Below are 24,618 nucleotides of genomic sequence, written 5' to 3' on the forward strand. Positions count from 1 at the left end.
CCCTGCCTCACTGCTACCTCTGTGCTTTTAAGGACCTCAGTGCTTGTTTCTCCTCCACTCTGTCTGAGGAAGTAATAAACGAATGTACTCACAGTCTTTATATATATATATATATATATATATATATATATATATATATATATATATATATATATATATATATATATATATTTTTTTTTTTTTTTTTTTTATACTTTGTCGCTGTCTCCCGCGTTTGCGAGGTAGCGCAAGGAAACAGACGAAAGAAATGGCCCAACCCCCCCCATACACATGTACATACACACGTCCACACACGGAAATATACATACCTACACAGCTTTCCATGGTTTACCCCGGACGCTTCACATGCCTTGATTCAATCCACTGACAGCACGTCAACCCCTGTATACCACATCGCTCCAATTCACTCTATTCCTTGCCCTCCTTTCACCCTCCTGCATGTTCAGGCCCCGATCACACAAAATCCTTTTCACTCCATCTTTCCACCTCCAATTTGGTCTCCCTCTTCTCCTCGTTCCCTCCACCTCCGACACATATATCCTCTTGGTCAATCTTTCCTCACTCATTCTCTCCATGTGCCCAAACCATTTCAAAACACCCTCTTCTGCTCTCTCAACCACGCTCTTTTTATTTCCACACATCTCTCTTACCCTTACGTTACTTACTCGATCAAACCACCTCACACCACACATTGTCCTCAAACATCTCATTTCCAGCACATCCATCCTCCTGCGCACAACTCTATCCATAGCCCACGCCTCGCAACCATACAACATTGTTGGAACTACTATTCCTTCAAACATACCCATTTTTGCTTTCCGGGATAATGTTCTCGACTTCCACACATTTTTCAAGGCTCCCAAAATTTTCGCCCCCTCCCCCACCCTATGATCCACTTCCGCTTCCATGGTTCCATCCGCTGACAGATCCACTCCCAGATATCTAAAACAGTTCACTTCCTCCAGTTTTTCACCATTCAAACTCACCACCCAATTGACTTGACCCTCAACCCTACTGTACCTAATAACCTTGCTCTTATTCACATTTACTCTTAACTTTCTTCTTCCACACACTTTACCAAACTCCGTCACCAGCTTCTGCAGTTTCTCACATGAATCCGCCACCAGCGCTGTATCATCAGCGAACAACAACTGACTCACTTCCCAAGCTCTCTCATCCCCAACAGACTTCATACTTGCCCCTCTTTCCAAGACTCTTGCATTTACCTCCCTAACAACCCCATCCATAAACAAATTAAACAGCCATGGAGACATCACACACCCCTGCCGCAAACCTACATTCACTGAGAACCAATCACTTTCCTCTCTTCCTACACGTACACATGCCTTACATCCTCGATAAAAACTTTTCACTGCTTCTAACAACTTGCCTCCCACACCATATATTCTTAACACCTTCCACAGAGCATCTCTATCAACTCTATCATATGCCTTCTCCAGATCCATAAATGCTACATACAAATCCATTTGCTTTTCTAAGTATTTCTCACATACATTCTTCAAAGCAAACACCTGATCCACACATCCTCTACCACTTCTGAAACCACACTGCTCTTCCCCAATCTGATGCTCTGTACATGCCTTCACCCTCTCAATCAATACCCTCCCATATAATTTACCAGGAATACTCAACAAACTTATACCTCTGTAATTTGAGCACTCACTCTTTTCCCCTTTGCCTTTGTACAATGGCACTATGCACGCATTCCGCCAATCCTCAGGCACCTCACCATGAGTCATACATACATTAAATAACCTTACCAACCAGTCAACAATACAGTCACCCCCTTTTTTAATAAATTCCACTGCAATACCATCCAAACCTGCTGCCTTGCCGGCTTTCATCTTCCGCAAAGCTTTTACTACCTCTTCTCTGTTTACCAAATCATTTTCCCTAACCCTCTCACTTTGCACACCACCTCGACCCAAACACCCTATATCTGCCACTCTGTCATCAGACACATTCAACAAACCTTCAAAATACTCATTCCATCTCCTTCTCACCTCACCACTACTTGTTATCACCTCCCCATTTACGCCCTTCACTGAAGTTCCCATTTGCTCCCTTGTCTTACGCACCCTATTTACCTCCTTCCAGAACATCTTTTTATTCTCCCTAAAATTTACTGATAGTCTCTCACCCCAACTCATGGCCCAACCCACCCACATACACAAGTATATACATACACGTCCACACATGCAAATATACATACCTATACATCTCAACGTATACATGTATATACACACACAGACATATACATATATACACGTGTAAATAATCCATACTGTCTGCCTTTATTCATTCCCATCGCCACCCCGCCACACATGTAATAACAACCCCCTCCCCCCTCATGTGTGCGAGGTAGTGCTAGGAAAAGACAACAAAGGCCCCATTCGTTCACAGTCTCTAGCTGTCATGTAATAATGCACCGAAACCACAGCTCCATTTCCACATCCAGGCCCCGCAGAAATTTCCATGGTTTACCCCAGACGCTTCACATGCCCTGGTTCAATCCATTGACAGCACGTCGGCCCCGGTATACCACATCGATCCAATTCACTCTATTCCTTGCACGCCTTTCACCCTCCTGCATGTTCAGGCCCCGATCACTCAAAATCTTTTTCACTCCATTTTTCCACCTCCAATTTGGTTTCCCACTTCCCCTCGTTCCCTCCACCTCTGACACATATACCCTCTTGGTCAATCTTTCCTCACTCATTCTCTGATCAAACCATTTCAAAACACCCTCTTCTGCTCTCTCAACTACACTCATTTTATTACCACACATCTCTCTTACCCTATTATTACTTACTAGATCAAACCACCTCACACCACATATTGTCCTCAAACATCTCATTTCCAGCACATCCACCCTCCTTCGCACAACTCTATCCATAGCCCACGCCTCGCAACCATACAACATTGTTGGAACCACTATTCCTTCAAACATGCCCATTTTTGCTTTCGGAGATAATGTTCTCGACTTCCACACATTCTTCAACGCTCCGAGGATTTTCGCCCCCTCCCCCACCCTATGATTCACTTCCGCTTCCATGGTTCCATCCGCTGCCAAATCCACTCCCAGATATCTAAAACACTTCACTTCCTCCAGTTTTTCTCCATTCAAACTTACCTCCCAATTGACTTGACCTTCAACCCTACTGTACCTAATAACCTTGCTCTTATTCACATTTACTCTCAACTTTCTTCTTTCACACACTTTACCAAACTCAGTCACCAGCTTCTGCAGTTTCTCACATGAATTAGCCACCAGCGCTGTATCATCAGCGAACAACAACCGACTCGCTTCCCACGCTCTCTCATCCACAACAGACTGCATACTTGCCCCTCTTTCCTTATATATATATATATATATATATATATATATATATATATATATATATATATATATATATATATATATAATCCACCTTGTAGATGCACAATAGTTTACCCCTTAGCTTATTACCTATGGTAGTTCTTTACTCCTTCGCTCATTACTTTATATATATATATATATATATATATATATATATATATATATATATATATATATATATATATATATATAAAGTAATGAGCGAAGGAGTAAAGAACTACCATAGGTAATAAGCTAAGGGGTAAACTATTGTGCATCTACAAGTAGCATTAATCGGAGGGGTAAACTATTGTACAACTGCAAGCAGTATTAAGCGTAGGGGTAAACTAATGTGCATTTACAAGACGTATTAAGCAGAGGGGTAAACTACTGTGTTTCTACTAGAGTATTAGCGTAGGGGTAAACTACAGCCTGCACACCTGCAAGAAGTATTAATTGGAGGGGGTAAACTACTGTAAAAGTAAAAGAATTATTAAGCGTTAGGGTTAACTATTGTAGAACAACAAGAAGTGTTAAGCCGGGGGGGGGGGGGTTAAACTACTTTACAAGAGGTATTAAGAGGAGTGGGAAACTACTGCACAAGAATGATTAAGCTGAGAGGTACACTGAGCACAAATACAAGTATTACTAAAGAGTTGGGGTAATACACGACAAAGCAAATGGTTTTGAGCAGAGGATGTGCAACTATACAATTCGACTGAAGAACACAGTAACCCCTGAGTCCAGTGTGACTGACTATATTAAAAAAGTTTAGAAATACAGAATGCAGAAATGTTACACTTTTCAAGAAGTGGAGGTGTTTTACACCACTTATCAGGCCAGGCTCAACAGATTGCTGACCACATTAATGTAAACACGAATGTTGTGAATCTCAATTGCATTCCACTTTTGAGGTATGGTTAATTTTGGATTCAGATATGAAGACTAATGCGTTATCAATCATACAAATGTCCATCAGGAAAAAAAAAAATAACTAAAGGAACGTTGTTATATTGACCCGTGAATTGCGTCCGTCCAGATTTTCAGTAGCCTTTAAGGCGGTGTCGCACAGTCACTTGCTACCACCAATGATGCAGCAGACTAGAAGCTGGATAGATGGAAGATAGGATACTTAAGGGTGAGGAGAGATGCCGACGTTGACTGAGGGGGATGCCATTCCCCGAGGAAACGAAGCCATCAGTGGAGTGTTTCAGGGGTCGATCACGAGACGTGTGTTGTTTTTCATGACTTACGAGGGAGGCGTTCCCGGATCTCGTCTACATGAGGTGGAAAGGCGCCTTCGGCGGAGGCCTAACATCATCTGTGGACGGGAAGGAGTGCATATAATCTCGTCGAGGGAAAAATCTCACTCCAAAAGGAGTGCCATCATCCCCCTGCTACTTTATGTAGCGCAGACTTGAAGATGCAGCACCCGCGGAAAATGAGTTGTGGGATTACATAATGAAAACAATCTACAAAAAAGAATAAGATCATATATAAGGAGCTACAGTTCTCTTGATGCACAAATCATGATGGCGATGTGGAGGGACGAAAAACTGCAAAGAAGATATAGATATTATAGCGATACAGTCTCCTGGTAGGATAGGTGACCTATGGAACGTTAGTAACAGATGTATCAGATAAGAAGAAAAAAATGGTGGTAGGGTGAGGAGAACCAAGGTGTCAGCATAGGGTACACGGGAAGACGTGTGAAGAAACAAATCATAAGAAATCCTCTGGATACTAACAGAGAATACTTTAACATATTGGTGAAAGCACCCAGGAAAATCTTAAGTCAAAGATTTATTCATTACAGGTAAATATTGAAATAACATTCAGCTTCGTGACAGGAGGTATAAGAATATACATATGTATATATACAACGTATGTGAGGCCAAAATATGAATATGTTGTATCTATGGAGCCTCTGTTGAGAGCACCATATAGATAGGTCGGAAGGGACATAAAAATGTGCAGCTCACAATGACGCCCCAAGTGGCGGGTCCGGACTGTTAACGGAGCTTGAATACCACGTAAATGCCCTTTTTATACACTAAAAAGCAAAGGTTCTGTGCTTAAAAGAACCCGAACAGGCTTAAATGATATCTTTATCAAGGCGAGGGTAGATAGGACTAAGGACCATGAATAGGTATTTAAAAAAGGAAAGAGTGAGAAGAAACGTAAGGATCAAGAGACTCAGAATTCACTGGGTTAGAATATAGTGTGTGTTTATGGAATGTGGAACGGAGGCTGAACCAATACATGCGCTAGAGGAACGGAACAGTAGATGTACTGCTCACCTGCCATAAGGACTGAGCAAATAGGCGAATGATACTTAAGTTGCCGTTGCTACGCACTGGTAAACAGAGGGACTGAGTAATGACCTTGAGGTAGGGCATCCGCTAAGTCCCGATGAAAGTTCCAGCATATTGGCCACTATTCCAGCCAAGCCGATGAACTACATACGACCACGATGTGGCCCAGTGGCGGCACGGAGGTGACCATATCCAGATGGTCTATGCAAGTCAAAGAAACTGACTTGCATAACTTGCATAATGAAAAACTAAGGTGTATGAACAACAGGGGGAGGAACCTTGGTGACATCTCTCACTTGCGGCGTACGATAATTTGGGTTCCCCCGCGAGAGATGAGGATGTCATCAGGCGCCATAATGAGCAAAAGGCGGGAGACTAAGCTATTCATGATCGTGAGAACGACTAGCAACTTGCCTCCCACAATGCCACCCTGAGAATGGCATCAAAAAGCACGGCAGAGGGCGATCCTCGGACGAGTCGACGCTTCGTTGGGAATGATTGGCCGGGTCTCTGACCTGACTCTTTAAGGTTAGGTGAAAGCCCAAGCCCTGGTTCTCAAGGGTCGTCCCGTGGTGCTCATGGGTCGGACTGTAGTGCTTATGGGTCGTGCCGTCGTGCTTGAGGTGTTAGTCACCAATTACGGTGTGTTGTGTCCACACTGTCGACACGCCAGTTCACCCGGCGGGTCCATACTTCTCAACCGCTTCAATTTGAAAATGTTCATTTCGGTATGAAGTATGTTATCATGAAAATTGGTTCTTTATGTTCTTAAATAATGATAATAATAATAAAATTTTATAACACACACACACACACACACACACACATATATATATATATATATATATATATATATATATATATATAGGTAGCGCTAGGAACAGACGATGAACGGCCTCACGTTTGCTACATCTCTTGCCGTCATGTACAAATGCACCATAACTAAAGCCCTCTATCCAGAGGTAGGCCCACAGAACTTCCCGTGGTTTCTCCTGACCACTTCATATGCCCTTAGTTCAGCCCATTGACAACACAACTCTCCCTGTAAACTACATCACTCAGATTCGCCCTATCCCATGCATGTCTCACACCCTCCTGCAAGTTCAGCCTCCGATGACACACAGCATCTTATGTCCCATCCTTTCATCTCCTTAGTGTGCCCCTTCTTTTTCCTTCCACTTCCAACACATATGCTCTCTTAGTCAGCCTCCCCTCACTCCTAATCTTCAGATGTCCAAACCAATACTGCAAACCCTGCTCAGCGGAAAATTAAGCACATAACGCGTGCATAGTGTACTACACATTGTATAATATTCAGGCTGGTCTCCAGCTGCCTCGAACGTAACACGTTCATTCACCCTGTTGACTCCTCTCGTAGTTCCCTGAGCTACCACTAACGGCTCTGTATCACTGACGCCCCGGAGCCTGAGGAGCTCAGTAACAGTTCGCTGTGGTGACGCAACCCCTCGTCTCGACGACAAACATTCCTCCCGAGGGATGATGTCATCTTCTCTCGTTCATAGCACGACGGCACGACCCATAAGCACTACAGTCCGACCCATGAGCACCACGGGACGACCCTTGAGAACCAGGGCTTGGGCTTTCACCTAACCTTAAAGAGTCAGGTCAGAGACCCGGCCAATCATTTTTTTGTCTCAACGTGTGTTAAAATGACATCGAATCACGTCCACTTCAAGGAGTTAACTAGGATGCGATAGGACTGATGGGAGGACGCCAGCAAATGAGAGGGCCTAACCCACAGGATAACCCTCCCGGTGCTCATTATATTATCAAAGGCAGAGAGAGAGAGAGAGAGAGAGAGAGAGAGAGAGAGAGAGAGAGAGAGAGAGAGAGAGAGAGAGAGTAACTCGTAGACACTACGCCGTTAAATCAGATGCCTTTAGAGCATTTGGTCATTGTCGTGATGAAAGGTGGACACAAATGAGTGCGCATCTGTTCGTGAGTGATGGTGAGGAGGTACTGTTACCCATGTGGTTACGCCACTGTTCTTCACTAGTGTGTTGCCAGTATGACCTTGATGTCGCGACTCATCTCCTAGTGCTGCCCATCTTAAGCCAAACATGCCATTCCCTTCCAACGGGCAGCGTTAGAATGCAAGGTCGAAGATACGCCCTCCTTCACTGCCTCTCTAGTCAAAGACGCCCTTTGACCACACGGCCAAGGTTGTGCAGCTGAAAAGTACGTGACTTGGGTTCTCAACAGTGAACATGACCACGAACGCGTACTCAGAAACGACGACACACAAATATCACTTCCCCAGTGGAAGACTCCCGAAACATACCGCCCAACTGTACAAGTGGTGTTCCCTCTATCTTCAAATTTCTTTTCCCATAACGTTCGGTGTTCAATCACCACTGACGATAAGGCTTAGTTCTCCACTGCTTCAGGAGCAGGAAACTCAGTTTTGCCTTCTCAGCTTTCCTTTCTCCGTAGAGAGGCGTAGGCACATCCCAAATAATGTTGATATGAATTCCAATCCTGAAGCTTCTCGGTAAGTGGCTGTTGCTGCAGCTTCCCCTGTCTCGTTATCAACATCTCTTACCAACTCTTCGTGTTCTGTAGGTATGTACAGACTCCCAAGGTACTGATGTCATAATCTGCAAAATGTTTCGGACAAAAATGCGGTATCTGGCAACTACATCCACCTCTTGCGTCCCCAGGTCTCCTATGTCTTTGCAGAGCTTCTCTTAATAAAAACCAATCTCTAAGTCACTATTCAAAATTTTATTCGATTTATGGACATGAATACATTTGGCTGTCCACCAATAAGCGTTAAATAACTTACTTCCTTTGGCGACCTGAGATGGATGTGCTAGCCACATTACCGAAACTTTTGTTAACCACAGTTACAGAATGCCCAGCTTATTCTAGATGCTTCCAAAAACACTAGCAAAATTTATGTTATTCAGGAAAGAAACATTTTTACCGCGTCCAAGTTTGAGCTGAGTGCGAATGAAGGAGTGAGGGGGGGTGGGTAGAGAAGCCGTATTGCCACATTTTCAGTTGGTCAGCTATAATTGCTAAATGAAACAAAACATTAGTTCGCAGTAACCTACATTACTTAGCAACGTCTTTGCTACTCATATCGTGCCTTACTGTTTGTGTTATGCAGCGTCATGACGTGCGAAAATAACTTTTCTCATATGGCAATACCGACTTGTGGGGAGACACTTCCCCGCCCATCCTCCCTCCCACGTACCAGCTGCGACTTTGAGAGTTGTTACATGTCCACCTATTTGTCACCAGTGTTGAAGCTTATCTGTGAAAACGATATCAGTTTTATCTGTCCTCCACCCCACTCCCTCCCATACCAGCCACCCTTTGTTCCTCTCTCGGGAAATGAATTCGTTGTATTATTACTACATTATCATTATCATTATTATTATTATCATTACTACTACTACCACTACTACATTCACGCCAAGCATTGGGGGAAAAAAAAACGCGGCACAACTAATTTCTTGTGTATCCATCCTCCTCTAACATCTATGACTTTACCGAGTCGGTTTGGCAACGATGCTACAAGATTTTCACATATATTTGCCTTCCTAAAGGGAAATATATGTGTCGTAATAGGTTTTCATTGTTTTTCACATCCCGGAATCCCTTTTCCAAGACATAATTATAGCAGGATTATTCATAATGCGTAATCATCACTCTCTGTCCCTCTCTATGAGGGAAAATTTCGTGTCATAATGCTTCGTTTCCCATATATATTAGTCTTTAAAATGCGAATATTTCAGCTTGGTGATTAAGGCTATATTCTCCACTCAAACAAAAACTGATATATATATATATATATATATATATATATATATATATATATATATATATATATATATATATAGGAAAGCAGTGATGGCTTGCGCTAAAGATGCTTGTGGCATGAAAAGCGTGGGAGGTGGGCAGATTAGAAAGGGTAGTGAGTGGTGGGATGAAGAAGTAAGAGTATTAGTGAAAAAGAAGAGAGAGGCATTTGGACGATTTTTGCAGGGAAATAATGCAAGTGAGTGGGAGATGTATATAAAAAAAGAGGTAGGAAGTCAAGAGAAAGGTGCAAGAGGTGAAAAAGAGGGCAAATGAGAGTTGGGGTGAGATTCATTAAATCTTAGGGAGAATAAAAAGATGTTTTGGAAGGAGGTAAATAAAGTGCGTAAGACAAGGGAATCAATGGGAACTTCAGTGAAGGGGGCGAATGGGGAGGTGATAACAAGTAGTGGTGAAGTGAGAAGGAGATGGAGTGAGTATTTTGAAGGTTTGTTGAATGTGTTTGATGATGGAGTGGCAGATATAGGGTGTTTTGGTCGAGGTGGTGTGCAAAGTCAGAGGGTTAGGGAGAATGATTTGGTAAACAGAGGAGAGGTAGTAAAAGCTTTGCGGAAGATGAAAGCCGGCAAGGTAGCGGGTTTGGATGGTATTGCACTGGAATTTATTAAAAAAAAGGGGGCGACTGTATTGTTGACTGGTTGGTAAGGTTATTTAATGTATGTATGTCTCATAGTGAGGTGCCTGAGGATTGGCGGAATGCTTGCATAATGCCACTGTACACGGGCAAAAGGGATAAAAGTGAGTGCTCAAATTACAGAGGTATAAGTTTGTTGAACATTCCTGAGAAATTATATTGGAGGGTATTGATTGAGAGGGTGAAGGCATGTACAGAGCATCAGATTGGGGAAGAGCAGTGTGGTTTCAAAAGTGGTACAGGATGTGTGGATCAGGTGTTTGCTTTGAAGAATATATGTGAGAAATACTTAGAAAAGCAAATGGATTTGTATGTAGCATTTATGGATCTGGAGAAGGCATACGATAGAGTTGATAGAGATGCTCTGTGGATGGTATTAAGAATATATTGTGTGGGAGGCAAGTTGTTAGAAGCAGTGAAAAGTTTTTATCGAGGATGTAAGGCATGTGTACGTGTAGGAAGAGAGGAAAGTGATTGGTTCTCAGTGAATGTATGTTTGCGGCAGGGGTGTGTGATGTCTCCATGGCTGTTTAATTTGTTTATGGATGGGGTTGTTAGGGAGGTGAATGTAAGAGTTTTGGAAAGAGGGGCAAGTTTGCAGTCTGTTGTGAATGAGAGAGCTTGGGAAGTGAGTCACTTGTTGTTCGCTGATGATACAGTGCTGGTGGCTGATTCGGGTGAAAAACTGCAGAAGCTGGTGACTGAGTTTGGTAAAGTGTGTGAAAGAAGAAAGCTGAGAGTAAATGTCAATAAGAGCAAGGTTATTAGGTAAAGTAGGGTTGAGGGATAAGTCAATTGGGAGGTAAGTTTGAATGGAGAAAAATTGGAGGAAGTGAAGTGTTTTAGATATCTGGGAGTGGATTTGGCAGCGGATGGAACCATGGAAGCGGAAGTCAATCATAGGGTGGGGGAGGAGCCGAAAGTTCTGGGAGAGTTGAAAAATGTGTGGAAGTCGAGAACATTATCTCGGAAAGCAAAAATGGGTATATTTGAAGGAATAGTGGTTCCAACAATGTTAAATGGTTGCGAGGCATGGGCTATAGATAGAGTTATGCGGAGAACGGTGGATGTGCTGGAAATGTTTGAGGACAATATGTAGTGTGAGGTGGTTTGATCGAGTAAGTAATGATAGGGTAAGAGAGACGTGTGGTAATAAAAAGAGTGTGGTTGAGAGAGCAGAAGAGGGTGTTTTGAAATGGTTTGGTCACATGGAGAGAATGAGTGAGGAAAGATTGACCAAGAGGATATATGTGTCAGAGGTGGAGGGAACGAGGAGAAGTGGGAGACCAAGTTGGATGTGGAAAGATGGAGTGAAAAAGATTTTGAGTGATCGGGGCCTGAACATGCAGAAGGGTGAAAGGCGTGCAAGGAATAGTGAATTGGAACGATGTGGTATACCGGGGTCGACGTGCTGTCAATAGATTGAACCAGGGCATGTGAAGCGTCCGGGGTAAACCAAGGAAAGTTCTGTGGGGCCTCGATGTGGAAAGGGAGCTGTGGTTTCGGTGCATTATTACATGACAGCTAGAGACTGAGTGTGAACGAATGTGGCCTTTGTTGTCTTTTCCTAGCGCTACCTCGCACACATGAAGGGGAAGGGAGTTTTTGTTTCATGTGTGGCGGAGTGGCGATGGGAATGAATAAAGGCAGGCAGTATGAAATATGTACATGTTTATATATGTATCTCTATGTGTGTGTATATATATATATATATATATATATATATATATATATATATATATATATATATATATATATATATATATGTTGAGATGTATAGGTATGTATATTTGCGTGTGTGGACCTGTACGTATATACATGTGTAAATGGGTGGGTTGGGAGGCCATTTCTTTCGTCTGTTTCCTTGCGCTACCTCGCTAACGTGGAAGACAGCGACAAAGCAAAATAAATAAATAAATAAATATATATATATATATATATATATATATATATATATATATATATATATATATATATATATATATATATTGTGTATTGCTATGAAGGTAAAGAGGATGGTAAGATATCTGGTTGCAGATCATGTTAAGTACTATGCAAGACTGGAAAATGGGCTGAGCTTTACGTCAACAGGGACACAACCGAAGAGTGTAACTGTTACCGTGTGGTTTATAACACAATGCAATGAGGCCGTTTCTCCTGTATTCTCTGTGATATTCTAGTGTCTGACCCATTGTTAGGTAAGGTGACTGTATAGCGTTTTTTCTTATGTAAGAATATCATCATCTTTAGTAAAAAAAAAAAAAAAAAAAAAAAAAAAGAAATAAAAAAATATAGTAGCGACGCACTCCCTGCATCGTTACAAAGCCCACTGTCCCTTCATAATCGTAGTTCTCGCTGACGTCACTAGATAGCGTTACAGGACTGGTGTTTGCTTGTTTACATTAGTTTTCTTATCACGACTCAGTAACGCAGGTGCCTCTAGAGTCGCTTTTTTTTTATATACAGTAAAGAATAGCCTTCAAGACCTGAAGAAGCGAGCACGTCTCCTGTTGCGAAGCGATAGGCTGCATATGGAATAGCTTGTATCAGCTGGTGGCGGTGAGGAGGCGGGAGCATCGTCTGGGCATCTGGTGGTGGGAAGGGTATGAACGCTGCCATATGTCAGCTGTCTGCTTGTTGGTGGGACGAGACCTTAGTCTGGAGTAGCTGCTCGGGGGACAGAGACTTTTTAAGCGATAGAAGCTCCTCGGCAGGTGGGTAGAGGATGAGGGACGGTGAGAGCATTATGATGAATGGGAAGGAGCCAAGCATGGCGGGTTACGAGCAGGATAGGTGATATCCGGGACCATCAGGGACGTGATGGGCATGTTTCAGGCTGGGCCGTAGACCGGTGAGTCACAGCTTATCCTGCTGCTGCTGCTACTGTTAGCGTCTGCGTCTGTTCATCTTGTCACGAGTTATCAAAATATGTTTGTGTGTACAGTACAGTTCATTAGATAGCGTCGGACACTCACTCTTCCAACCTTGAAAGATTATTATACATAATTTGATGGTAGCTCGCTTCATTTATACTCTAACTACAGCCATGTAAACCATACGGACCATTGTGATGTAGCGGTTAGCGCTCCTGGCAATCACGGGCCGCCCAGGGTCGAACGCATTGGCTCGAATCCTGGTCGCGGCAGTCGGTCCACAGTCAACCCAGTTATTCATCCACCCTAAGTGGTTGGTTCGTAAAGTATCTGGCCCAGGTCATATATATATATATATATATATATATATATATATATATATATATATATATATATATTTTTTTTTTTTTTTCTTTTTTGGCTTTGTCGCTGTCTCCCTCGTTTGCGAGGTCGCGCAAGGAAACAGACGAAAGAAATGGCCCAACCCACCCCCATACACATGTATATACTTACGTCCACACACGCAAATATACATACGTACACAGCTTTCCATGGTTTACCCCAGACGCTTCACATGCCCTAATTCAATCCACTGACAGCACGTCAACCCCGGTATACCACATCGATCCAATTCACTCTATTCCTTGCCCTCCTTTCACCCTCCTGCATGTTCAGGCCCCGATCACACAAAATCTTTTTCACTCCATCTTTCCACCTCCAATTTGGTCTCCCTCTTCTCCTCGTTCCCTCCACCTCCGACACATATATCCTCTTGGTCAATCTTTCCTCACTCATTCTCTCCATGTGCCCAAACCACTTCAAAACACCCTCTTCTGCTCTCTCAACCACGCTCTTTTTATTTCAACACATCTCTCTTACCCTTACGTTACTTACTCGATCAAACCACCACACAAACCTCCAACAGCCAGGATCGAACCCGGGACCCCGGTGCAACAGGCGGGAATGCTACCGCTAGGCTATGGGCCTGGCTAGTAGGAAATAACTATTCGAATACTATGTACTCGAATACCCTTCGTATCAAGTTGGTGAGCAACGGGGTCTACACCGGTCATTTCCCAACAGGTGCACATGACACTGAATGATGCCGAGTGCAAACCTTGAGTGTTGTATGTTCGAATCGTTGCGATAAGGTACAGGGCCACCGCCATCGTGATCCCCGCACCAGCCACGGTTACCAAGTCCAGAACTCTACAACTATGACCACCTACGACCATCGATAGGACTTAGGTTCCTCCTCCTCCTGCTCCTCCTCCTCCTTCTGCAGTAGCACCACGGGTTTTCGCTTATCGATGGCCCCTTCTACCTTCAGTATGCCCACATATCCCCATACACCGTCTTAAATGTTCCCGCAGCAAAAATTCTACTGTGCATTTGTGGTACAATGTATCAATATTCTGATCAGCTTCACCAGCTGCACCAAACTATTATATTCGTTTTCGTCTAATAACGCATGCATTAAGCTCACACCCGAACGAGATCTGGTTGTGATTGTGGGGAATCCCTCTCAGTGCGATGCTAGATCATTTCATTTCTAGCGTTCCTGTACCTTCTACATCTACAACTCCTCTACCTTCTACATATACAACTTCCGTACCTTGTGCATGTACAACTCCTGTACCTTCTGTATCTACAACTGCTGCATCTACAACTCCTGCACCTTACGCATGTACAACTGTAACTTTCGCAGTTACAACTCATTGGCCGTCTTTTTAAATAGAAACTTTAAAGGGTCTTGTTGTGGATATGGAGCTGTCGTTCCGGTGCACTAAACATGACAGCTGTTAAAAGAGTGTGCATCGATGTGTCCTTTCTTCGGCTGTTCCTAGCATTACCTCGCTAGTGCGTGAAACAGGGATCAAGTATTGGAGAGAGAGAGAGAGAGAGAGAGAGAGAGAGAGAGAGAGAGAGAGAGAGAGGCGAGAATGTCAATAATATTCTAATTAACACAACTAGTCACCTGATAGTATATGAATATGAGCCAAACACACTCCACGTCATCAACTCCTGCAAAGCATCATGAAACCCGGGAATATGAATTATTCCTTTTGAATCTGTTGATAATCTGTAAAACAAAAAAAAAAAAAAAAAAGAAAAGGAAGTAGCAGCTCCTAAAACTGGTACAATACGTCATTACGTGCACAGCTGAGAGTTACGGCGCATGTGCCCGATGGCCGATGTTGAGCCACCATCAGCATGGGCAAAGGAATCCTACCTTGCCATTTATATAGGTACTCACATCACAATACACAGTGCTCGCAAAAGGCTTTGTTCCACTACAAAACTTGCACCTCTCCCCCTCCCATCGCAGTCCCACATAAATAAAAAGTGAAATGTCACAATCGCATTTTAGTACTTTGTCATCTCTTCTCTGGCCTTGACTGCCATCCGCAGACAACTGGGCATGGAACTGGCAAGGTTCCTGGAGTATTCTAGGTCCACCTTTTGAGTTCATAGCTTCTTGATCTCCTGTACGAGGCGAAGGACTGATCTGGTGTAGCGGGAGGAAGCTTGACTTTCATCTGGTTCCAGCGGCTCTCGACTGGGTCAAGGTTTAAGGGCTTTCCAGGCCACTCCAGCAGTTGAACATTGTTCTCTGATAACCAATTCATCACCTTTCTAACCTTAGGGAGCACATGGGACACGAAAAACGGCCTCATTCGCTCACATCTACTGTCTTTATATCTGCCAAGTGTAATGCATCGAAACAACCCCACAGACATTTTTGTGGTTTACCCCATCTTTATGTGCCCTGGTTTAGCCCCAGTGATAGCACGTTGCCCCATATATATCACATTACTCCAATTCCCTTTATCCTATGCACGCCTCACACGGCATCTTCAGGCCTCGATCATCGAAAGCATCTTTAACTCCATCCTTACATCTCCCAAAGCATCTTTCACTGCATCCTTCCTTCTCCAAGTTGGACTCCTCGTCCCCTCCACTTCTGACACACATAAACATACAGACCACTCTGACCCAAACATTTAAGCTAGGTGGTCTGGCCATACTGAAGAAGATGCAGTCCCCTTAAAAGAAATAGAAGAAAAAGGATAGCAAAGGACAAGCACTGAATTTCGTACATATATAGTATCTCTCCGCGTTGATACACATAAAGAAAATATGGAAGCAGCGGTGAATCAACTGAAATCGAAGACTCGCCACTCTGGAAACATAGTATAAGTTAATAAAGTTCCCCCCTTCATTTAAATTCGGGTGATATTCGATGAGACGAAATATTGTGGACGGCATCAAGAACCCATCTCACCGGTAACAAAAAACGATCAGAATCCATAATGACCGACAGGTGGTAGCAGCATCCTTAAGTGGCAGAAAAAAAACCCATATTCTTCCCCAGGTCTTCCCGTAATTATTAGCAGAAGGCATCAAGAGGTTGCGAAATTGCTCCACTAGCGGCAGGAAAAAACAGATTAGATCCATAATCACCTGCGGGGGTTTAATGGCGATACCTGGTACCGTGTATAAGTGGTATGCGAAAGATAAAAGAGTCGTTTGCGGATCATTAAAGTCCTCCCATCATTACTGGCGGTCGCCATCTTACTGTTGTGTAAGACGGGATGAGAATTGAGTCACCTACTCTTATCAAAATATAAAAGAGGGGTATATGTTGCAGATATTACGCAATATGCCGAGGAATGACAGTCCTGACAATTTTGATGTCCATCAATAACCCCTGCTCACAAACAGGGTTGTGCTTTAGGAAGATCAGAGAAACGATGTGAAGCCAATCCTGGCGTGAGATGAGGAAAGCCGTTCTGTTTCCACGTTTCTTTAACATCTTGCTGGGTGACGTCCTACAAGCTAATTTCAGGGATCGTCTAGAGTTTAATATAAGGAGTATAGTAAAAGGAAAAAGAAACCCGCAATATATCGAGTTGTGAGAATGACAGTTAAAGGAGAAAGATCATTCATACAAACGAGGAACATATCTCTAAAATAGACAACTTTAAATAATTAGTCTGTGTGATGGCTCCCAGCGGTTCTAAAGACGTAGATGTGAACAAAAGAATTAGCAAACTGAAAACTAGAGGTAGACCCACTTTGCATCTACAGCTGAAACATAAGCAATCTAATTCTATACCTAACTAACAACTCTAAACAGCAACGCTCCGGTAAGAGAAGGAAACATTGTTACTTGCAGGAAGGTTTACAGATAGGCTGCAGGCAGCTGAAGTGATGGTTTTACAGCCGATTATGAGAGCTGCTAAAATCTATAGGATCAGGAATGGTAAGACCAGGAAGAGACGAAATGCTACACTTTCTCTACTGACAGGGAAAACAATTAGCTTCGTTGGAATGAAAACATTAAAAGAATTGCCTGAAACTCTTAATTCAGAGAATCCTACTGGTACCAAATGAAACATGATTAATCGGCAGATGATGAACTAAACAGACTGATGCTACATAACAGTGATGATGGGAAGAGCAGACTTTATGAAACCAGGAGCTTGGAGATGGGTCTAAGAACCCTCAAGTGAAAGACGTCATGTCTAACTGACCTCTTGTATGGTTAGAATCTCTCCAGAAGGCCACAGTAACTTGGATACTACAGGTATGACAGCTATACATGTAATCTTTATCATACAAACAAAAATAAATTAACATTATGTGCATCAGCTGCACCAAAATTATGGACGACAATAAACGTATTTACTAACAATAGAGTTCCTGGGTCAAACAAAAACCTGCTTCAAGCAGCAGGTGTTCAGGGTGCGCGAGACTAGAAAATTTGATTCCGAAATTATATGGCGGAATATAAACTGTCATTCGTAGCTTTCAGAGCCTGGAGAAGCCATGGTAACTTCCTAGTAGCCAGCAAGAACATAGAGAAGCTCCCAACCAACAATATTACAGCGAAATTTGGTAATTTGTGCTTTAGGTCTATCAACTTATGCATCCTCGCTACATACATGGTCCTTATACTACTGACATCAATTTCATTATCCTTAATGGACTGTTACTGTTAAGTTGATGTCGTGATACCAAAACCTGCTTCACATATGATTACGACAAACAAATGAAAAATCGTACATCGAGAGGCAGCCATGTAGTGCAAGAGAAGTTCTAGTAAATGTAGTGCAACAGAAATTCTAACAAAAGGTAAACATGTAGTACAACAGGAGCTTTGGTAAAATGCATCCATAGTGTACAACAGAATTTATTTCTAGAAAAAGGCAGCCATGTAGTACAACAGAAGTTCTAGCAAAGGGCACTATACTGTGCATCAGAAGTTCTAGCAAAGTGCAGCCATGTTGTGTAATAGAAGTTCTAATGAAAGGCAGCCCTGTAATTCAACAGAAGTTAGGTAAAAAGGCAGCAGCCATACTGTGCAACATAAGTTTTATTCAAGGGCAACCATGTTCTGCAACAGTTCTAATGACAAGCAGCCATGTAGTGAAACAGAAGTTTTAGTAAAAGGTAGCCATGTTGTGCAACAGACGTTCTAATGAAAGAATGCCACGTATGCAACAAAAGTTCAAGTAAAAGGCATCCAGCCATGGAGTGCAAGAGCTCTAGTTGAAGGCAGCCACGAAGTGCAAGTCTGGTAAAAGATAGCCAAGAACACGCGAAACAACAGAAGAATTCCACGGACAACATATTGAAGAAATAAATTTGGATGGAACTGGTTATATCGACTGTCTCTGAACATACACCGAGATGGAACCATAAGTTGTGTTTGTCCCGATGTCTCTTTAACTTGGCTGAATGACAATGAGGTCAGTTATTACCAATTTAGTCTCGTTAACTTCTGTTTTATGGTCAACTTCTTCATGTTATGTAACCGTAACAAACTTATACGCATGAAATATTGTATGTTTAGTTTGATCTGCATATAAGACGGTATTTAAACCGGTGTGCTTCGCTATAGCTTTGCCGTCCTTAATAAGCTGTCATCAAATATGTGTAATGCGTCTGGGACGCTGCTTTGTAAACAAAGTGTAAAAATAATTGAAGAGAGAAAGGTCGACAGATTCAGTTCACATTTACGGGGAAGGTTCGTCTCTCACTTTTAAAGAGACTTCGCAGACTCTTTGCCACCATGACATCTGAATTGTTATAAATCACCAAACACGGATGACTGATACGTGTTGATATATTAGACATCTTTCTGATGGGATTCCATGATTCATGTCGTTGGAATTCTCCATTCTACTGTAACATACACCTGTTATCGAGAGAGTACTTGAAACAGTTATAGAGAGGGTGCCTAACACGCCTCAACAGCCTAGTTGTTACTGGGAGGATGCTTGATTAGGCTTAATATAGCCTAGTCGACACGCTACGCAACGGACGCCGAGATACAGCTGGATGGTTCATCAATTACTCTATTTCCTGTTGTTGTTCGTCATTAAAGAACATAATCGTTATTATAAAAGGATAAACTTATAAAAGTCTTTATCGATATATATTTTGAATTTCTCTAATAAAATCTTGTTTGCCTTCTCGCAATGTCTGAGATTCGTCAGTCCGATGTTGTAACGATATATTCAACAACTCCCATTTAACCTTCTCTCTTGTCCTTCTAGTGTTACTGCACACAATGACCTGGTGATAGTAGCTAAGAACGTAAACAATGGCGAGGAAATGCAGTTTCTATTCCTCTTCCCCATCACGCTCAGTGTTCACTATGGAGGCAGACACCACTCACGTTATTTTCCTCACACCCTCATCAAACCCAACATCGATTCAACCCTACGGATCAGGGTAAAGGAAGACTGTAATCTGTCTAGATTTTAATTAAGTGACACAATCCTCGTTTTACTTACATCCCTCATGACCTCCGTCTCCTGCTAATCATTCGCACATATCCTTAAAATCCTTAAAAGAAGTGTTTATGGTTGCTTCCAGAACAAAACAGAGACACTGCACGGGTTACCACTAGTGTGTCTGTTTGTGTCTGTGTGTACACTTGTTCTACTATGTAAGAGTTCGTGCCGGGTTTTTTTTGCGAGTATGATTACCAATTTGTGTATATGGTATGGGAATCTACACTCAGGGAGCTCTATCATATGGGGAGTCCTACACCCAAGGGATCTGATCACATGGGACGGCCACAATATGAGGCTGAGTTCTACACCAATGGGCCCCTTCACACGGTGTGTGTGTGTGTGTGTGTGTGTGTGTGTGTGTGTGTGTGTTCTAAGTATGGTGGTCCCCTTCATAAGGGGATGGTGTTGTAATTATCATGGGCCCCATCATCAAAGAAACGAGTGTGCAATGGTAAAGTCTAGCTATCAAGAAGCACCGACATCTGCCTTGCTATTGAAAGGTACCAACTTCTGCCTAGCTAGTGAGAAGCACATACTTCTGCCTAGCTATCAAGAGGCACCCACTTCTGCCAAGCTTTCCCACATGATACGATACAGAGGTTGGGAATGACACAGGTGATTTAAAGATACGTTAGGTCTAGGGGTACGCATTCTTCATCATACGTTCCCATACTGTTACCACTTCACACAGTGGACCAATTCATGTGTCTAGAAAAAATTAACAACAACAACAACAACAACAGTGAGTAAGTGTACCGAGTCCTAAATGATAGTATAACACATATGGAACTCCCTTTTAGAAATATTTTATATGAAATATAATAAGACTAGAAACACCAACATAGGCGAATGTTTCCACGTACATCATAATTCAAAAACACCATACGAGGGACAAAGATCAAATTAATCTTCACTACAACTTCGGTAAATCTAAATTCGTCTCACCCTCGACAAATGCATCGTCACTACACTCTCGATAACCTCAAATTCACTTCAAGACAAACGCATCTTCACTTCACCCTTAACAAACACACTATCACTTCACCCTTAACAAACACACTATCACTTCACCCTTAACAAACAAACTATCACTTCACCCTTAACAAACACACTATCACTTCCCCATCGACACTACTGGCCTTTGACCTAAGCCTTATGGATCATATCAAAGGCCATCATCATTACATCATCATTTTCACACCTTCGACACACTGATCCTTACAGGTCAGGTCAAAGCATCTTCACAACACTTGACAAATTTCAGGTCAGAGACTTTAGGAATATGATGGTCATCACTGGTCAGAAAATTATAAAGAACAAGAAAGAAAAAATACTTTGGTTTTTGCGTCCGAGTGTTGGCTGCTCGTGTGCCCTCGCTGAGTCACATGATTACCATGGGGCCGTTGGCAACTCAAATGTGGGCCGTTTCTTTCCCGGCACTTTGAAGCTCTGGAACTCTCTATCCTCTCATGTCTTTACCAATAACTATGACCAGGTACTGGGTTAAAAGAGAGGTTTTCAGTCCCTCTAAAATTTGTGAATACTTATCCTTATCTCTTCTTTTCCTCTATTCAACCTCGATGTGATTTTTCTTTTCGTGACTGGAGCCAAAACAAAAAATTCTTTTCTCTCCTGTGCAAGGAGACATAAATAGACCATACATAATAATAACAATAATGAAAATAATAATAAAAATAATGATAATAATAATGATAATAATAATAATAATAATAATAATAATAATAATAATAATAACAATAATAATAATAATAATAATAACAACAATGATAATAATGATAATAGGGGCACCAACAAAAGACCGCGAGAGGCTACTAAGACCAGCCTAGATGAATGAGGAACCCGAGGATCTAGCCACACGTTCATATTATCGCCTCTCAACTGTAAGAAGTAAAAATTTCAGCGCAAATTCAGGCTATGCCTTTGCAGCCACATAGGTAAAGATCATAGTTATCTTTCAGACTCCACAGGTGACGTACTCACACAGTGCCATGAGAAATGCACGTGCACCCAGCAAGGCCACTGGAATCATTCTCTCTCGTTGTGTAACCGGGTCCAGAACTACCCATGTTCTGTGTTCCTAAATAATGTGTAATGCATTATAAGCACTAAATTACAGAAACCCAGGACTGTTTGTTTAATTTTTTTTTATTGACAGGCATGCAACGCACTTCCACTACAAGCTAAGCTTTACAATGTCTACATCTTGATTTTTTTTTTTTTGATTGAAAAAATTTCGTTGAAGGTCGAGGAGGAGTTAGAATTACATGCCCTCTTTCCAAAAGGTCTGAAATACTAGCGTCTCTCATCCAACAGCAGCACACACAAAACGTTAAGCAAGACTTCTAAGCGTCAGACATACCACATGTAAAAGAATACATGTTTACTGTTGCTGTTCACAGCTGTTATCTTATGACAGGATCTCATCTTGCCAGACAACGTGATCACTACGTGATCACCAGCGGGGCTCAAAACATTTCACAAATAATACATGGAAGACACATGTGCGCCTGCTCTTCCTCTCCTATCATAGCTGAGAAGTTCTCAGGCAATTTAGTGATGTAAACTAGATCTTACCTCATGTGTCTGTGAGGAGGGTGCGAGTCGCTCAGCCTCTTCGGTCAGATGTTATTTCGACCTGCAACATATCCAAAAAGAAATTAGCTCACAGATCTGAGGAAACCCTTGAGTACAGACGTCTGTAAAGATGTACAAGAGTTAGAACAACAAGTTGATAAAAGAAGGTAATAAACCCCACGTCTAAGGACGTCTCCAAGGGCAATTTCATTTGAAGATGATAAAACTTCATACTACTTGTTCACACCGCACTTTTGCCGTGTTTGGTTAAGTGGGGGTATGAGGCACTATACTTAAAACCCAGAAAAAGATATGTATGAGATTCAAATGTAAACGCTGGCGTAACGTGATGACCACTGCTGTGAATGTGTTGTGCAAATATTTTGTATACAGCTTGGTGAGTAGCAAGGTAAAGTTTGACTTTACCGTCAAGTTTATATTCTCTCCTTAGCTTGTTCCGCTGGATTATTGTTAAGGAAATGTTTGCGTTCCTTTTCTAATCTTTTTGGCCAAATGTGCAATCAATTGCCTCTCCATTTTGCGTATTTGGATAATGGACCTAGAAGAACACTTATGGGCCCCATCCTTATAATTAAATCATCTTGATATATATATATATATATATATATATATATATATATATATATATATATATATATATATTTATCCCTGGGGATAGGGGAGAAAGAATACTTCCCACGTATTCCCTGCGTGCGTAGAAGGCGACTAAAAGGGGAGGGAGCGGGGGGCTAGAAATCCTCCCCTCTCGTTTTTTTTTTCTAATTTTCCAAAAGAGGGAACAGAGAAGGGGGCCAGGTGAGGATATTCCCTCAAAGGCCCAGTCCTCTGTTCTAAACGCAACCTCGCTAACGCGGGAAATGGCGAATAGTTTGAAAGAAAAAGATATATATATATATATATATATATATATATATATATATATATATATATATATATATATATATATATATATATATATATATATTATCCCTGGGGACAGGGGAGAAAGAATGCTTCCCACGTATTCCCTGCGTGTCGTAGAAGGCGACTAAAAGGGGAGGGAGCGGGTGGCTGGAAATCCTCCCCTTTCTTGTTTTTTTTTAATTTTCCAAAAGATGGAACAGAGAAGGGGGTCAGGTGAGGATATTTCCTCTAAGGCCCAGTTCTCTGTTCTTAACGCTACCTCGCTAACGCGGGAAATGGCAAATAGTATGGAAAAAAAAAAAAAAAAAAAAAAAAAAAAATATATATATATATATATATATATATATATATATATATATATATATTCTTCTTTTCTTTCTTTTAAACTATTCGCCATTTCCCGCGTTAGCGAGGTAGCGTCAGGAACAGAGGACTGGGCCTTTTTTGGAATATCCTCACCTGGCCCCCCTCTGTTCCTTCTTTTGGAAAATCCAAAAAAAAAAAAAAAAATAAACGAGAGGGGAGGATTTCCAGCCCCCAGCTCCCTCCCCTTTTAGTCGCCTTCTACGACACGCAGGGAATACGTGGGAAGTATTCTTAATCCCCTATCCCCAGGGATAATATATATATATATATATATATATATATATATATATATATATATATATATATATATATATATATATATATATATAATCTTTACACAAAACTCTCTCTCCGCTGAAAATCACTGGAAATAACAAGGAAGTGCATCAACGCCCGACAGCCTCAATAAACAAATGTGAATATCTACGATGTCTGCGTTGTACTTGACGTATTCCGACGGTTGTTGTCTCGCGATTTCAGCTTCTTACATCTTATCCTAGTTATTGTTTTGATTAACTCGTTGCCTTGGCTAACCACATTGATGGCTGATCGGCCGTAAGATAATTCAGTTTTATCTCACTCCGGCCACTATTAGCGGTAGCAGTACCTAAACATGAATGTAATTTGTTACATTATCTTGCATTTCCACGTGAGAACATGTTCCAAAATTACCTTGAAGTCATTATTAAGATGATCTGATAGCCTATCTCTGTGTTGCAGGGCTATTCAAATATAACCATACGTGTCGTTATTGTCAGCAATAATGTTTCTACCGTTTCTCTTAAGGTAATTCATCATATGGAAACACGTCAGTATTATGGTTAGGCTTGTCCATGGAGAGGAATGTTCTGTTTGGCGCCATGATGAGGCCACA

At 41.9% G+C, this 24,618-nt stretch overlaps 1 protein-coding gene across 1 annotated transcript in view; it reads right to left on the bottom strand.

Annotated features, from left to right (window-relative positions):
- Positions 1–24,618, bottom strand: part of LOC139750002 (uncharacterized) — a 402,403-nt gene that overhangs the window by 112,136 nt on the left and 265,649 nt on the right. The window contains exon 2 of the mRNA XM_071664370.1: positions 22,455–22,515. The gene's annotated coding sequence lies outside the window, so the exon portion shown is untranslated. The remainder of the gene's footprint in view (positions 1–22,454; positions 22,516–24,618) is intronic.

Source organism: Panulirus ornatus, chromosome 1 (genome assembly GCF_036320965.1).
Source record: "Panulirus ornatus isolate Po-2019 chromosome 1, ASM3632096v1, whole genome shotgun sequence".
Lineage (NCBI taxonomy): Eukaryota > Metazoa > Arthropoda > Malacostraca > Decapoda > Palinuridae > Panulirus > Panulirus ornatus.